We start from the raw sequence: 15,796 nt of genomic DNA on the forward strand, positions 1-15,796 counted from the left end.
TTTGTAAACTCGCTTTTGACTGGTATGCTAACTCTGATGTTTGGTTATTCTTGTCAACTTTATGGCTAAAAAGGGGGAGTAAATAGTTGTGATTGATCATTCTGATTATTGATATGATTATTGCCCACTAAGGGGGAGCATGTATGGAGGGGGAGTAACTCTTGGGATAACTCTTTCCCCTGGATCTGCTACTCAGGGGGGCATGCTTTTTGCCTTTGCAAATGGGATGCCGATTTTAATAATGACAGGAACAATATCCTGACATCCTGACAAAAGATAATTTATTTTTCTCTTAGGCAGGCTCTTCATGTGAGAGTTTATCTCTCTAAGTATGAGGCATTTTTTTCCACTGCGTCTGCCTCTGGTGTTCTTAGGTAAACAAGAATTTTTGTTGTTTGCATGAGGGTTTGTTACTATGATTCTTACCCTCATTACCGTTGGTATATGCAAAGGTTGTTTTTGCCAAAATTTTCCAAAGGGGGAGATTGTTAGGTCTGATATGTAGATTCACTGCATTTTGGAAAAGCAAGTATTATTGTCAGATGTTGAACAAGATGTCCTGACATGTTGGTTCAACATTGGAGTGTGACCTATTTTAGTATCTTGTGAGATTTGTTTCCTTTTGTGGTTTATCTGAAGATACTCTGAAAATTTAGTTCATGGATTATGTAGAGCATTCTTTAAAAAGTAAAAGACTATTTTTCCTTGACTTCTTTACGAAGTAAAGATGTCAAAACATTTTAGGAAACATCTTATCTCATTAAAATCAAATATGCAGAAGATTGTGCAGAGTCCTTGGATATGCTATGAATCAAGCCTAAAGCCCATGCCTTTCAACTTCTATTTATAGATCGTTTCGAAATCTAAGAAGGCATCGAAGCAACTTTGAATATTGTATGTGTTAGGATTTAATGTTTTTGTTATTTGTGAGCCACTCTTATATCTCGTTGATATTAGAGTTGGATTGTGTCTTGAGTTGTAATTGTTAATCACTCATAAGCTTTTAAGCAAGAGTGTATCATATGTTTTGGAGGAGTGTCTTCTATTATTTTATTAAAGTCATTATCATTGTGTGTGAATGAAAGGAAGTAAGAGGGGTCTCATATCTAGGAGAGTTTTAGATAGAAACATCCACGGGTAGAGAATATGTGAGAAGTTTGGAAAACCTGAGGTTGTTTAGAACTTCAAACTAATTTTGTGATAGTGGATTTCGTTCCTGGCTTGGTAGCCCCAAGATGTAGGTGACGTCGCATCGATCTAGGTTAACAACTGCTTGTTTTATTTTCTTTCGTGCTTTTATTTAAATCCTAATATTGTTTGTAGTGTGGCAATGTGATGACCCTGGTGTCGTGACATTATATACGACATCCAGGATCTGCTTACCAAAATTTCAATTGGTATCAGAGCAGGCATCCTGCTCTGTTTCTGGGTGAGATTCGGGGAAGGTACTTTTTGGTACCATGGACAATGAAAGAGGATTTATTAAAAGACCCCCATCTTAGATGGATCCAACTATGACAATTGGAAGGCAAGGATGGTGGAATTCCTAAAATCCATGGATAACAAGACCTGGAAAGCTGTCATCAAGGGTTGGGAACATCCTATAGTGAATGAAAAAGATGGGAAGGCTATTGCTGATCTGAAGCCTGAAGAGGACTGGTCTAAGGAAGAAGATGAAATGGCTCTTGGAAACTCCAAGGCTTTGAATACTCTATTAAATGGTGTTGAAAAAAACATATCCAGGTTGATAAACACTTGTACTGTAGCTAAAGATGCATGTAAGATCCTCAGAACTACTCATGAAGGCATATCTAAAGTGAAGATGTCTAGACTTCAACTCCTCACTACCATATTTGAGAATCTAAAGATGAAAGATGAAAGATGATGAGAATATTCATGAGTTTCACATGAGTATTCTTGAAATAGCTAATTCATCTAGTGCCTTAGGAGAAAAGATGTCAGAAGAAAAACTGGTTAGAAAAATTCTCAGGTCCCTACCTAAGAAATTTGATATGAAGGTCACAACCATTGAAGAAGATCAAGACATCAACACCATGAGAGTAGATGAACTTATTTGGTCTCTCCAAACTTTTGAATTGGGTATCAGTGACAGATTTGAAAAGAAAAACAAGAGCATATCTTTTGTATCCAACATTGAAGATGAAGAAGACCAATGTTACTTGGATACAGATGAAGGAATGACTAATGCTATTATACTACTTGGAAGATGATTTAACAAGGTGCTAAACAAAATCGGCAAGAATTCGAGACCAAATGTCAAGAACATTCCATCTGACATCAGGAATAACAATGACATTCAGAAAAGAACAAGAACTGAAGAGATATTCAATCAAGTTAAAGGCATTCAGTGTCATGGGTGTGAAGGATTTGGACACATTAGAGCATAATGTCCTACATATCTCAAGAAACAAAAAGGGTTGTTTGTCTCTTGGTCTGATGATGATAACTCTGAAGGTGAACATGAGGATGAAGCTGCTAAACATGTAACTACTTTAACTAGAAGATATGAATCTGATGAAGGTTCATGTGATGAAGAAGTATCCTATGAGGAATTGGCTGCCTCCTACATAGAACTGTGCGTCAGAAGTGAAGAAGTGTGTCAGTTGGGAGAAAGACAGAAGAAAATTATATCTCAGTTGCAGGATGAAAAAGAAAGATATTAATCTACCATCTCTGATCTTCAAGATGAGGTGATACTGTTGACTTCCAAACTTGATAACATGACAAAGGCTATAAGAATGCTGAACAAGGTATCTAATGTGTTAGACGAAGTTTTGCAAGTTGGAAAAGTGGTTGGAGATCTGAGGGGGATTGACTTTAATTATCAATCTCTGGACAAACAAGGAGAAAGCTCTATGACCAACTTTGTTCTTCCTAAAAGGGAGCCTGAGCCTGTAATGTCTAAACATCTAACTCAACATCGTGACAGATGATCACACTGAATCACACAGTGTTTTTGACTCGGATTTCACATGTTTATTAGGTCTTTATTATCATTTTGCTTGTGTTATGCTCTCTTTTATGTTGTTTTCAGATATTTAGCTCTTTTGGGACCCTTTTAGAAGAAACGAAGCAAAAAGACCAAAAATTAGGGTTTTTCGGCAAATATTGTACACATGACGTTATGCATGGCGGCCGTTGTAGGAGAAGCCATGACTCATCAACCCTCAACCAGGAGGTAACCGCCATGATCCCATGAACTTACCCATTTCTAGACATGGCGGGCGCCATGAAGGGGTGGTGGGCGCCACCTTTGTATTCCATGTTCCCACTAAGGAGAAGTTGAAGGGCACCATGTTCTTTGCAAGTTGTCGAATTCCTTTATAAATAGGTCGTTCGAGTTCATTTCCAAATCATCCAACTTAGTTTACAACACTAAGACTATATTATCATCTATAAAAGCGGTAATCCATCACATCGAGGGGTTATTGCACCTTAGTGAGATTGAGTTGGAGCACTTCGATTTTGCTGTTGTCTTTATCTTCATAGTTGAAGGTTTATTTTCCTTGTAACAGATTTAAAGCCTCCGTTTGGAGCAGGTTCTTATTTAATCGCTTTTATTTATTTTACTTGTCATGCTTTATGAAATTCTAGTTAACAGACTTTCGATGTCACAAGGGATGTTATGACATCCAATTCTGCGCAGACAAGAATTATGCAGAACTTAAAAAATAAGTGCAGTAAATAACACGAGGAAGTGTTTACCCAGTTCAGTGTCACGCACACCTACGTCTGGGGGCTACCAAGCCAGGGAGGAAATCCACTATTAGTAGTATTAATTCAGACCTTAAACCAACTGTTTAATCCTATCACTTAATACCTACCCAATGCAATTTCAATCTTACACTAAGATCAGAGTTCCTACTCACTCCCCCTCAATCACCTCAGTGATTACAACCTTTAATTAAGATTAAAGATAATTGTGAAGTCACACTTCAAACAACTCTTGATTGTGCTTAACAGCTTTAATCAAGATACACAACACTCGCGCTTAAAAGCTTAGAGTGACACAACACTTACAACTCAATGAACACCCTAGTCCAATGCAATCATCTAGGTGATAATTGCTTGGCTCACAAGATACACCTAATACAAGACACACACAAAAATACAGCAGTGAAGTATATGAAACAATAAAATCTTCACGCCTAAAATCCACGAGTTCTGAATGAAGGATTGCCATCCTTTTATATTGCAGCACTTGGGCCTTGTACTTGTATTTCCTGAAATTAAGGTCAAGCAAGTTAACCTAATTTCCACATATTAGGGTACTAACAAATAGGCTATTTGTTAGGTTCATTAATTGTAGCTTAGTTGTTAGTTTCCTGGATTTTAGCTCAGTTGTTGGATTCCTGAAGAATAGCTTGAGAAAAATGCTGAAACAGAAAAACTAACCAACCTACATTTTAGTATATGCTGTCAGGAATGAATGTCACAACATTCAGTTTGACGTCCAAATCATAGACCATATGCTAAGTCTGTTATTTTCCTGAAAACAGACTGTACAAAATTGTTGTACTGCAGAAGATCAACCCGTTCATACTTCAGTATCAGCTTACATTCATAAATGTCAAAACATCCAATTTGACATTTGCACATAGAGCCTTATGCCATGGTCTGTTGTTCTCCTGAAGAACAGACTGAGATACATACTGAAATGTAGCAGAAAACCAACCTGCCTATTATTCAGTATATGCTATCAATGATGAATGTCATAACATCCAGTTTGACATTCAGACAGTAGGCCTTGTGCCAGGTCTGTTATTCCCTTGATAAACAGACTAAAAATAAATACTGAGTTATAAAAGAACACCAACTGTTCTATTCCTCAGTATCTGCTGACAGGGATGAATGTCATAACATCTAGTTTGACATTCAGTAGATCCTGTATTAGCTAAACCTGCAGCATACTACTCAAGTATGTCATGACATCAGTCAAGATATCAGAGTACAGTTAGATGATCTAACACAAAATGCAGCTAATCAATCATCTCCAAAGCAGGTCATGACATTAGTCAAGACATTAGAGTCCAATTAGTGTTTTAACATAAAATGCAGCCAATCAAACATCTACAAAAATTGAAATTCTAGTTAACAGACTTTCGATGTCACAAGGGATGTTATGACATCCAATTCTGCGCAGACAAGAATTATGCAAAACTTAAAAAATAAGTGCAGTAAATAACACGAGGAATTGTTTACCCAGTTCGGTGTCACACACACCTACGTCTGGGGGCTACCAAGCCAGGGAGGAAATCCACTATTAGTTGTATTAATACAGACCTTAAACCAACTGTTTAATCCTATCACTTAATACCTACCCAATGCAATTTCAATCTTACACTAAGATCAGAGTTCCTACTCACTCCCCCTCAATTACCTCAGTGATTACAACCTTTAATTAAGATTAAAGATAATTGTGAAGTCACACTTCAAACAACTCTTAATTGTGCTTAACAGCTTTAATCAAGATACACAGCACTCACGCTTAAAAGCTTAGAGTGACACAACACTTACAACTCAATGAACACCCTAGTCCAATGCAATCATCTAGGTGATAATTGCTTGGCTCACAAGATACACCTAATACAAGACACACACAAAAATACAGCAGTGAAGTATATGAAACAATAAAATCTTCACGCCTAAAATCCACGAGTTCTGAATGAAGGATTGCCATCCTTTTATATTGCAGCACTTGGGCCTTGTACTTGTATTTCCTGAAATTAAGGTCAAGCAAGTTAACCTAATTTCCACATATTAGGGTACTAACAAATAAGCTATTTGTTAGGTTCATTAATTGTAGCTTAGTTGTTAGTTTCCTGGATTTTAGCTCAGTTGTTGGATTCCTGAAGAATAGCCTGAGAAAAATGCTGAAACAGAAAAACTAACCAACCTACATTTTAGCATATGCTGTCAGGAATGAATGTCACAACATTCAGTTTGACGTCCAAATCATAGACCATATGCTAAGTCTGTTATTTTCCTGAAAACAGACTGTACAAAATTGTTGTACTGCAGAAGATCAACCCGTTCATACTTCAGTATCAGCTTACATTCATAAATGTCAAAACATCCAATTTGACATTTGCACATAGAGCCTTATGCCATGGTCTGTTGTTCTCCTGAAGAACAGACTGAGATACATACTGAAATGTAGCAGAAAACCAACCTGCCTATTATTCAGTTAATGCTGTCAATGATGAATGTCATAACATCCAGTTTGACATTCAGACAGTAGGCCTTGTGCCAGGTCTGTTATTCCCTTGATAAACAGACTGAAAATAAATACTGAGTTATAAAAGAACACCAATTGTTCTATTCCTCAGTATCTGCTGACAGGGATGAATGTCATAACATCTAGTTTGACATTCAGTAGATCCTGTATTAGCTAAAAATGCAGCATACTACTCAAGTATGTCATGACATCAGTCAAGACATCAGAGTACAGTTAGATGATCTAACACAAAATACAGCTAATCAATCATCTCCAAAGCAGGTCATGACATTAGTCAAGACATTAGAGTCCAGTTAGTGTTTTAACATAAAATGCAGCCAATCAAACATCTACAAAAATTGAAATTCTAGTTAACAGACTTTCGATGTCACAAGGGATGTTATGACATCCAATTCTGCGCAGACAAGAATTATGCAGAACTTAAAAAATAAGTGCAGTAAATAACACGAGGAATTGTTTACCCAGTTCGGTGTCACACACACCTACGTCTGGGGGCTACCAAGCCAGGGAGGAAATCCACTATTAGTTTTATTCATACAGACTTTAAACCAACTGCTTAATCCTATCACTTAATACCTACCCAATGCAATTTCAATCTTACACTAAGATCAGAGTTCCTACTCACTCCCCCTCAATCACCTCAGTGATTACAACCTTTAATTAAGATTAAAGATAATTTTGAAGTCACACTTCAAACAACTCTTAATTGTGCTTAACAGCTTTAATCAAGATACACGACACTCACGCTTAAAAGCTTAGAGTGACACAACACTTACAACTCAATGAACACCCTAGTCCAATGCAATCATCTAGATGATAATTGCTTGGCTCACAAGATACACCTAATACAAGACACACACAAAAATACAGCAGTGAAGTATATGAAACAATAAAATCTTCACGCCTAAAATCCCCGAGTTCTGAATGAAGGATTGCCATCCTTTTATATTGCAGCACTTGGGCCTTGTACTTGTATTTCCTGAAATTAAGGTCAAGCAAGTTAACCTAATTTCCACATATTAGGGTACTAACAAATAGGCTATTTGTTAGGTTCATTAATTGTAGCTTTGTTGTTAGTTTCCTGGATTTTAGCTCAGCTGTTGGATTCCTGAAGAATAGCCTGAGAAAAATGCTGAAACAGAAAAACTAACCGACCTACATTTTAGCATATGCTATCAGGAATGAATGTCACAACATTCAGTTTGACGTCCAAATCATAGACCATATGCTAAGTCTGTTATTTTCCTGAAAACAGACTGTACAAAATTGTTGTACTGCAGAAGACCAACCCGTTCATACTTCAGTATCAGCTTACATTCATAAATGTCAAAACATCCAATTTGACATTTGCACATAGAGCCTTATGCCATGGTCTGTTGTTCTCCTGAAGAACAGACTGAGATACATACTGAAATGTAGCAGAAAACCAACCTGCCTATTGTTCAGTATATGCTGTCAATGATGAATGTCATAATATCCAGTTTGACATTCAGATAGTAGGCCTTGTGCCAGGTCTGTTATTCCCTTGATAAACAGACTAAAAATAAATACTGAGTTATAAAAGAACACCAACTGTTCTATTCCTCAGTATCTGCTGACAGGGATGAATGTCATAACATCTAGTTTGACATTCAGTAGATCCTGTATTAGCTAAACCTGCAGCATACTACTCAAGTATGTCATGACATCAGTCAAGATATCAGAGTACAGTTAGATGATCTAACACAAAATGCAGCTAATCAATCATCTCCAAAGCAGGTCATGACATTAGTCAAGACATTAGAGTCCAATTAGTGTTTTAACATAAAATGCAGCCAATCAAACATCTACAAAAATTGAAATTCTAGTTAACAGACTTTCGATGTCACAAGGGATGTTATGACATCCAATTCTGCGCAGACAAGAATTATGCAAAACTTAAAAAATAAGTGCAGTAAATAACACGAGGAATTGTTTACCCAGTTCGGTGTCACACACACCTACGTCTGGGGGCTACCAAGCCAGGGAGGAAATCCACTATTAGTTGTATTAATACAGACCTTAAACCAACTGTTTAATCCTATCACTTAATACCTACCCAATGCAATTTCAATCTTACACTAAGATCAGAGTTCCTACTCACTCCCCCTCAATTACCTCAGTGATTACAACCTTTAATTAAGATTAAAGATAATTGTGAAGTCACACTTCAAACAACTCTTAATTGTGCTTAACAGCTTTAATCAAGATACACAGCACTCACGCTTAAAAGCTTAGAGTGACACAACACTTACAACTCAATGAACACCCTAGTCCAATGCAATCATCTAGGTGATAATTGCTTGGCTCACAAGATACACCTAATACAAGACACACACAAAAATACAGCAGTGAAGTATATGAAACAATAAAATCTTCACGCCTAAAATCCACGAGTTCTGAATGAAGGATTGCCATCCTTTTATATTGCAGCACTTGGGCCTTGTACTTGTATTTCCTGAAATTAAGGTCAAGCAAGTTAACCTAATTTCCACATATTAGGGTACTAACAAATAGGCTATTTGTTAGGTTCATTAATTGTAGCTTAGTTGTTAGTTTCCAGGATTTTAGCTCAGCTGTTGGATTCCTGAAGAATAGCCTGAGAAAAATGCTGAAACAGAAAAACTAACCGACCTACATTTTAGCATATGCTATCAGGAATGAATGTCACAACATTCAGTTTGACGTCCAAATCATAGACCATATGCTAAGTCTGTTATTTTCCTGAAAACAGACTGTACAAAATTGTTGTACTGCAGAAGACCAACCCGTTCATACTTCAGTATCAGCTTACATTCATAAATGTCAAAACATCCAATTTGACATTTGCACATAGAGCCTTATGCCATGGTCTGTTGTTCTCCTGAAGAACAGACTGAGATACATACTGAAATGTAGCAGAAAACCAACCTGCCTATTGTTCAGTATATGCTGTCAATGATGAATGTCATAACATCCAGTTTGACATTCAGATAGTAGGCCTTGTGCCAGGTCTGTTATTCCCTTGATAAACAGACTGAAAATAAATACTGAGTTATAAAAGAACACCAATTGTTCTATTCTTCAGTATCTGCTGACAGGGATGAATGTCATAACATCTAGTTTGACATTCAGTAGATCCTGTATTAGCTAAACATGCAGCATACTACTCAAGTATGTCATGACATCAGTCAAGACATCAGAGTACAGTTAGATGATCTAACACAAAATACAGCTAATCAAGCATCTCCAAAGCAGGTCATGACATTAGTCAAGACATTAGAGTCCAGTTAGTGTTTTAACATAAAATGCAGCCAATCAAACATCTACAAAAATTGAAATTCTAGTTAACAGACTTTCGATGTCACAAGGGATGTTATGACATCCAATTCTGCGCAGACAAGAATTATGCAGAACTTAAAAAATAAGTGCAGTAAATAACACGAGGAATTGTTTACCCAGTTCGGTGTCACACACACCTACGTCTGGGGGCTACCAAGCCAGGGAGGAAATCCACTATTAGTTTTATTCATACAGACTTTAAACCAACTGCTTAATCCTATCACTTAATACCTACCCAATGCAATTTCAATCTTACACTAAGATCAGAGTTCCTACTCACTCCCCCTCAATCACCTCAGTGATTACAACCTTTAATTAAGATTAAAGATAATTTTGAAGTCACACTTCAAACAACTCTTAATTGTGCTTAACAGCTTTAATCAAGATACACGACACTCACGCTTAAAAGCTTAGAGTGACACAACACTTACAACTCAATGAACACCCTAGTCCAATGCAATCATCTAGGTGATAATTGCTTGGCTCACAAGATACACCTAATACAAGACACACACAAAAATACAGCAGTGAAGTATATGAAACAATAAAATCTTCACGCCTAAAATCCCCGAGTTCTGAATGAAGGATTGCCATCCTTTTATATTGCAGCACTTGGGCCTTGTACTTGTATTTCCTGAAATTAAGGTCAAGCAAGTTAACCTAATTTCCACATATTAGGGTACTAACAAATAGGCTATTTGTTAGGTTCATTAATTGTAGCTTAGTTGTTAGTTTCCTGGATTTTAGCTCAGCTGTTGGATTCCTGAAGAATAGCCTGAGAAAAATGCTGAAACAGAAAAACTAACCGACCTACATTTTAGCATATGCTATCAGGAATGAATGTCACAACATTCAGTTTGACGTCCAAATCATAGACCATATGCTAAGTCTGTTATTTTCCTGAAAACAGACTGTACAAAATTGTTGTACTGCAGAAGACCAACATGTTCATACTTCAGTATCAGCTTACATTCATAAATGTCAAAACATCCAATTTGACATTTGCACATAAAGCCTTATGCCATGGTCTGTTGTTCTCCTGAAGAACAGACTGAGATACATACTGAAATGTAGCAGAAAACTAACCTGCCTATTGTTCAGTATATGCTGTCAATGATGAATGTCATAACATCCAGTTTGACATTCAGACAGTAGGCCTTGTGCCAGGTCTGTTATTCCCTTGATAAACAGACTGAAAATAAATACTGAGTTATAAAAGAACACCAACTGTTCTATTCCTCAGTATCTGCTGACAGGGATGAATGTCATAACATCTAGTTTGACATTCAGTAGATCCTGTATTAGCTAAACCTGCAGCATACTACTCAAGTATGTCATGACATCAGTCAAGACATCAGAGTACAGTTAGATGATCTAACATAAAATGCAGCTAATCAATCATCTCCAAAGCAGGTCATGACATTAGTCAAGACATTAGAGTCCAGTTAGTGTTTTAACAAAAAATGCAGCCAATCAAACATCTACAAAAATTGAAATTCTAGTTAACAGACTTTCGATGTCACAAGGGATGTTATGACATCCAATTCTGCGCAGACAAGAATTATGCAGAACTTAAAAAATAAGTGCAGTAAATAACACGAGGAATTGTTTACCCAGTTCGGTGTCACACACACCTACGTCTGGGGGCTACCAAGCCAGGGAGGAAATCCACTATTAGTTTTATTAATACAGACCTTAAACCAACTGCTTAATCCTATCACTTAATACCTACCCAATGCAATTTCAATCTTACACTAAGATCAGAGTTCCTACTCACTCCCCCTCAATCACCTCAGTGATTACAACCTTTAATTAAGATTAAAGATAATTGTGAAGTCACACTTCAAACAACTCTTAATTGTGCTTAACAGCTTTAATCAAGATACACAGCACTCACGCTTAAAAGCTTAGAGTGACACAACACTTACAACTCAATGAACACCCTAGTCCAATGCAATCATCTAGGTGATAATTGCTTGGCTCACAAGATACACCTAATACAAGACACACACAAAAATACAGCAGTGAAGTATATGAAACAATAAAATCTTCACGCCTAAAATCCCCGAGTTCTGAATGAAGGATTGCCATCCTTTTATATTGCAGCACTTGGGCCTTGTACTTGTATTTCCTGAAATTAAGGTCAAGCAAGTTAACCTAATTTCCACATATTAGGGTACTAACAAATAGGCTATTTGTTAGGTTCATTAATTGTAGCTTAGTTGTTAGTTTCCTGGATTATAGCTCAGTTGTTGGATTCCTGAAGAATAGCCTGAGAAAAATGCTGAAACAGAAAAACTAACCAACCTACATTTTAGCATATGCTGTCAGGAATGAATGTCATAACATTCAGTTTGACGTCCAAATCATAGACCATATGCTAAGTCTGTTATTTTCCTAAAAACAGACTGTACAAAATTGGTGTACTGCAGAAGACCAACCCGTTCATACTTCAGTATCAGCTTACATTCATAAATGTCAAAACATCCAATTTGACATTTGCACATAGAGCCTTATGCCATGGTCTGTTGTTCTCCTGAAAAACAGACTGAGATACATACTGAAATGTAGCAGAAAACCAACCTGCCTATTATTCAGTATATGTTGTCAATGATGAATGTCATAACATCCAGTTTGACATTCAGACAGTAGGCCTTGTGCCAGGTCTGTTATTCCCTTGATAAACAGACTGAAAATAAATATTGAGTTATAAAAGAACACCAACTGTTCTATTCCTCAGTATCTGCTGATAGGGATGAATGTCATAACATCTAGTTTGACATTCAGTAGATCCTGTATTAGCTAAACCTGCAGCATACTACTCAAGTATGTCATGACATCAGTCAAGACATCAGAGTACAGTTAGATGATCTAACACAAAATGCAGCTAATCAATCATCTCCAAAGCAGGTCATGACATTAGTCAAGACATTAGAGTCCAGTTAGTGTTTTAACATAAAATGTAGCCAATCAAACATCTACAAACTCCCCCTTTGGAAATTTTTTGGCTAAAACACTTTGGCCTCACAACAGAGTAACAGCAGCGGAAAACGCACATCTAGCAGGGAAATTAACCTAGCTAATACACTCAGAGCAGCAGCACACTCAACACAGATGGAAGTTAAATAAAAACTTCACAAATCAGCACACACACAGAAGTTAAATAAAAACTTCTAATAGCAGCACACATAAACACACTCACACTCATAGAAGTGGAACATCAGCTGCAGCACAACCTCTGGATTAGAGGATCTTCAATATCTGTTTAGAAAAAATCTGTTGTCCTGGGGCATCACAGGTGTTACTCCCCCTTTTTGTCAAAAATGTTTCCAAAGCAACACTTTAAATTACAGACCAAAAAAAAACAGAATTACACACACGACAGAAATACAGTCTTGATTTTACTTCACAGTTTCAATCAAGAATACCCCCTCTTGATCTTGCTTTACAGCTTTGATCAAGACACCACCCACTTGATCTTGCTTCACAACTTTGATCAAGTAGTCACACACTCTTGCTTTACAGCAGGTACACCCATATCAGATGTTATGACTTTGAGTTTGACATCTTGAACCACTCCTGCATGAACACTTTTTTGAAGTCCAGCAGGCACATAGGCTGTCCCATGTTAGGATATCCCCTTAACATCTTGTTACCACACTTACAGCAAGTAACATAGCTGTGATCTGTTGTCCAGTCATAGCACACTTTCAATTGTTTAATAGGTTGAGATATTAAATAATACATCCCAAACATCATTGGTTGTTATAAATCCTCAGAAAGGCATATTCCCAGTTTGCCCCTTAAATTTTCAAACTGAGTAGCATCCAGAGCCTTTGTGAATATGTCAGCAAGTTGTAGTTCAGTGGCTACATGTTCCAAGGTAATCACTTTGTCTTCCACCAGATCTCTGATGAAGTGATGTCTAATGTCAATATGTTTGGTCCTGCTGTGTTGGATGGGATTCTTGGAAATATTGATGGCACTGAGATTGTCACAGAACAATGTCATGACATTTTGAGAGACATTATACTCAGTAAGCATCTGTTTCATCCACACCAATTGGGAACAACTGCTTCCAGCTGCTATGTATTCAGCCTCTGCAGTGGACAGAGATACACAATTCTGTTTCTTGCTGAACCATGATATGAGATTGTTTCCCAAGAAGAAACATCCTCCTGATGTGCTTTTTCTGTCATCAGCACTCCCAGCCCAATCAGCATCACAATACCCAGATAGGACAGGCTCAGAGCCATAAGAGTATAGCATACCATAGTCACAAGTCCCATTGACATACTTGAGAATCCTCTTGACTTGATTTAAGTGGCTCACTTTTGGTTCTGCTTGGTATCTAGCACACACTCCAACTGCATAGGAAATATCAGGTCTACTTGCAGTTAGATATAGTAGACTACCTATAATGCTTCTATACAAGCATTGATCAACACTGGGACCTCCATCATCTTTGGTTAACTTTAAATGAGTAGGTGCAGGAGTTCTTTTGTGCCTAGCATTATCCATACCAAACTTCTTAACTATGTTTTTGGCATATTTGCTTTGGGAGAGAAACATAGAATCCTCCATTTGGTTAACTTGCATTCCAAGAAAATAAGTCAGTTCCCCAACCAGACTCATTTCAAACTCAGATTGCATCTGGTGAACAAAATGTTTCACCATTTGCTCTGACATTCCACCAAAGACAATATCATCCACATAAATTTGGGCAATCATGATTTTGCCATCTTCATCCTTCACAAACAAGGTCTTATCTATCCCACCTTTTATGTACCCATGAGAGGTCAGAAATTCATTCAACCTTTCATACCAAGCTCTAGGTGCTTGCTTCAACCCATACAAGGCTTTCCTCAACTTGTACACATGTTTAGGTTGGTTAGGATCACAGAACCCTTTAGGTTGTTCCACATATACTTCTTCATTCAAGTAGCCATTTAAAAAGGCACTCTTCACATCCATTTGGAACAATTTGAACTTCAGAATGCAGGCCACACCTAACAGCAATCTGATTGACTCAAGTCTAGCAACAGGTGCAAAAGTCTCATCAAAATCAACCCCTTCAACTTGAGTATATCCTTGAGCCACTAGTCTTGCTTTATTTCTAGTGATTACTCCTTTCTCATCAGATTTGTTCTTGTAAATCCACTTGGTACCAATGATGTTAGTCCCTTCAGGTCGTGGAACTAACTCCCATACTTCATTCCGTTTAAACTGCTCCAGTTCATCTTGCATGGCATTGATCCAATATTCATCAGTCAGTTCCTCTTTCACATTTTTTGGTTCAACCTTGGATACAAAACAGGAATTTGAGCTATTCTCCCTTGATCTGGTAGTCACACCACTATTGGGATCCCCTATGATAAGATCCTTGGGGTGGTCCTTCTGAACTCGGATAGAAGGCACTTTGTTGGATGCATCTACCTCACACTCAGGAGGAGAGTCCTGTACCTCTTCGGACTTGACTGAAATATCTGTTGATGTATCAAGGAATGTTCCAACATCCTCTACGACATTGATTCCTTCCTCTTTATCATCCACAATAACATTTATGGATTCCATCAGGACATTGGTCCTGTAGTTGAACACTCTGTAGGCTCTGCTGTTAGTTGAGTATCCTAGGAATATACCCTCATCACTTTTGGGATCCATTTTCCTTCTCTGTTCACGATCTGTAAGAATGTAACATTTACTTCCAAAGATATGAAAGTACTTCACAGTGGGCTTTCTACCTTTCCATATTTCATATAGAGTGGAAGAGGTTCCTTTTCTCAAGGTAACTCTATTGTGAACATAGCAAGCTGTATTCATCACTTCGGCCCAAAAGTGCATAGGAAGCTTCTTTGCATGAATCATTGCCCTGGCAGATTCTTGAATAGTTCTGTTTTTCCTTTCAACTATCCCATTTTGCTGAGGAGTTATAGGAGAGGAAAACTCATGACTTATCCCTTCAGACGAGCAAAACTCATCAAACTTGGAATTCTTAAACTCCGTCCCATGGTCACTCCTAATTCGGACAACACAACTGTCCTTTTTCCCTTTGAAGTCTGATGCACAGTTCTTTGAAGACATCAAATGCATCTGACTTTTCTCTGATGAAGCTTATCCAAGTGTATCTGGAATGGTCATCAACAACCACAGAGGCATACCTCTTTCCACCTAGACTCTCAACCTGCATAGGTCCCA

This window comes from Lathyrus oleraceus, chromosome 3 (assembly GCF_024323335.1).
Source record: "Lathyrus oleraceus cultivar Zhongwan6 chromosome 3, CAAS_Psat_ZW6_1.0, whole genome shotgun sequence".
Lineage (NCBI taxonomy): Eukaryota > Viridiplantae > Streptophyta > Magnoliopsida > Fabales > Fabaceae > Lathyrus > Lathyrus oleraceus.